Genomic DNA, 2,668 nt, shown 5'->3' with positions numbered 1-2,668 from the left:
GTACCTTCTTAGACTATATTTTAAATTTACATTAAAATTTTGTTTTTTTTAGGTAAATTTAAAGTTGAACTAAAATTCTGTTTGTGGGCAACCAGCTATCACCAGGCTCGTTAGGCTTTTCACCTCTACCCACAAATCTTCTCACTATTTTGCTACATAGATGAGTTGATCCTTTTAGATTGTTTATGGGTAGCTCGTCTGGTTTCGGGGAGCTTAGCTTAAGTTCTCTTTGTTAAGTCGTTTCTGGCTAGTTCATTATGCAAAAGGTAAAAGGGGTAATCTTTGCTGTTTAATACTGTTAAGATGTCTTTCATCATTCCCTTACGGTACTATCTCTATCGCTCCAATTAAAATTTCTATCTCCTATACTTTTATTATTTAACTAAATGTTTTACTTTATATGTCTGTGATACTTAAGTTTGGGGTTAGTTGGGCTAGCTTTTGTTCAAAGTGGTCATAAGTAATGAAATCTTCTGGGTGTAGGCCAGACGCTTTAGTTAAGCTACACTTTGATTAATCCAAGCACACCTTCCGGTATGCTTACCTTGTTACGACTTGTCTCCTCTTGTGTCTTAGTTAAGTTAATATGGTTATGGTTGTGTCTTATTACTTGAGGAGGGTGACGGGCGGTGTGTGCGTGCTTCATGGCCCTATTCAATTAAGCTCTCTATTCTTAATTTACTACTAAATCCTCCTTCAGTTTTTAATTTCATAAAAACGTTCGTGGAATGTTCTTGGGTAGAAAATGTAGCCCATTTCTTCCCACCCCATAAGTTACACCTTGACCTAACTTTTTTATGTAAAATGATTGTGCTTACTATTCTACCTTTTGAGGGTTTGCTGAAGATGGCGGTATATAGACTGAATTAGCAAAGGGTGGTGAGGTTTATCGGGGTTTATCGATTATAGAACAGGCTCCTCTAGAGGGATATAAAGCACCGCCAAGTCCTTTGAGTTTTAAGCTATTGCTAGTAGTCCTCTGGCGAATTATTTTGTTGTAAAATTATCTATGTTTAGGGCTAAGCATAGTGGGGTATCTAATCCCAGTTTGGGTCTTAGCTATCGTGTAGTCAGATTATTATAAAGTCACTTTCGTGGTCTATTTTATGGTAACTGTAGCTTTTTACGGCTTAGTTAAGTTTTAACTTTAGTGCAAAGGTATCTTAAACACGCTTTACGCCGTGGGCCTATTAGTTTGGGTTAATCGTATGACCGCGGTGGCTGGCACGAAATTTACCAACCCTTTTTAGTATGGCTTAGTCAAACTTTCGTTTATGGCTTAATTTTTATCACTGCTGTATCCCGTGGGGGTGTGGCTTAGCAAGGTGTTATGAGCTACTTAAGAGTGTGCTTGATACCTGCTCCTTTAGATCACTGCTGATTTTAAGGGCATTCTCACTGGGGCGTGGAGACTTGCATGTGTAAGTCTACTAAGAACTAATAGGAAGGCTAGGACCAAACCTTTGTGTTTATGGAGTCGTGCGACTCATCTTGGCATTTTCAGTGCCTTGCTTTATTAATTAAGCTACATTAACTTATACTGAAATTGTAGTGTGTATAATAAATAAAATACATAGTAAATATGAGAGGAAAAAAAAAGGGGATGCTATCTATAGATAGACCACGAGATCGAATGCGTGTAAGACTGTTGTGTTAAGTTAACTAGAGTAGCAATACATTTGTATACAATTTAAATAAAGCTTGTGAGTATTGTATGCACTTAGTCCTGTTTTTGGGGTTTGGCAGGACATAAATAAGTGTATAATAGATGACATGAGTTTATGGGGGGTAAGGGGGGTTTGTATAAGTTAACTTAATGTCTTGCGCGTGTACGTACGTGTACACACGTGTACGTACGTGTACACACGTGTACGTACGTGTACACACGTGTACGTACGTGTACACACGTGTACGTACGTGTACACACGTGTACGTACGTGTACACACGTGTACGTACGTGTACGTACGTGTACGTACGTGTACGTACGTGTACACACGTGTACGTACGTGTACACACGTGTACGTACGTGTACACACGTGTACGTACGTGTACACACGTGTACGTACGTGTACACACGTGTACGTACGTGTACACACGTGTGTCCTAGAATTATATGTCCTGAAACCATTGACTGAATAGCACCTTGATTTTATGCGTGAGTTGATAAATGATAATGAATAAGTCCAGCTACAAGTTATTTGACTGCATTAGGGCCGCGACGGGCATATTCCCTGAGAGCAGAAGATAAGTTAGAGTTAGTGCCGTTGCGGTCATAGATGAGTGATAGCAGATTCCCCCCCTAAAAATAAAAGATACCAAATGCATGACACCACAGTTATGTGTGATCATGGGCTGATTAGTCACTAGTCCATCGAGATGTCCCATTTGCGAGAATTAGTAGGATTGGAATAAATAGAGTCATGGCCCTGAGGTAAGAACCAGATGCCAGGTATAGTTTCATGATAGTAACCCCCACATTAGCATGGGCCCGGAGCGAGAAGAGTGACATTACAGGCAAGGATTGATGGTTTCTCGAGGCATGGTGATTAAGCCCTTATTGGACTAAGTGATATGCATCTAGTTACTGTTGAGGATCAATGGGTTGTGGAATTGGACTAGACATGTCCTATGTAAAGATATAATATCATGTACATGCTTATATGCATG

The 2,668-nt window shown here is 39.7% G+C and overlaps 1 pseudogene; it reads right to left on the bottom strand.

The window, feature by feature from the left end:
- Positions 1 to 511: 511 nt before the first annotated feature.
- On the bottom strand, positions 512 to 1,466 carry LOC144309975 (18S ribosomal RNA; annotated as a pseudogene).
- Positions 1,467 to 2,668: the final 1,202 nt, after the last annotated feature.

Source organism: Canis aureus, unplaced genomic scaffold (genome assembly GCF_053574225.1).
Source record: "Canis aureus isolate CA01 unplaced genomic scaffold, VMU_Caureus_v.1.0 ptg000308l_RagTag, whole genome shotgun sequence".
Lineage (NCBI taxonomy): Eukaryota > Metazoa > Chordata > Mammalia > Carnivora > Canidae > Canis > Canis aureus.
This window is presented reverse-complemented; position numbering and strand designations above follow the sequence as displayed.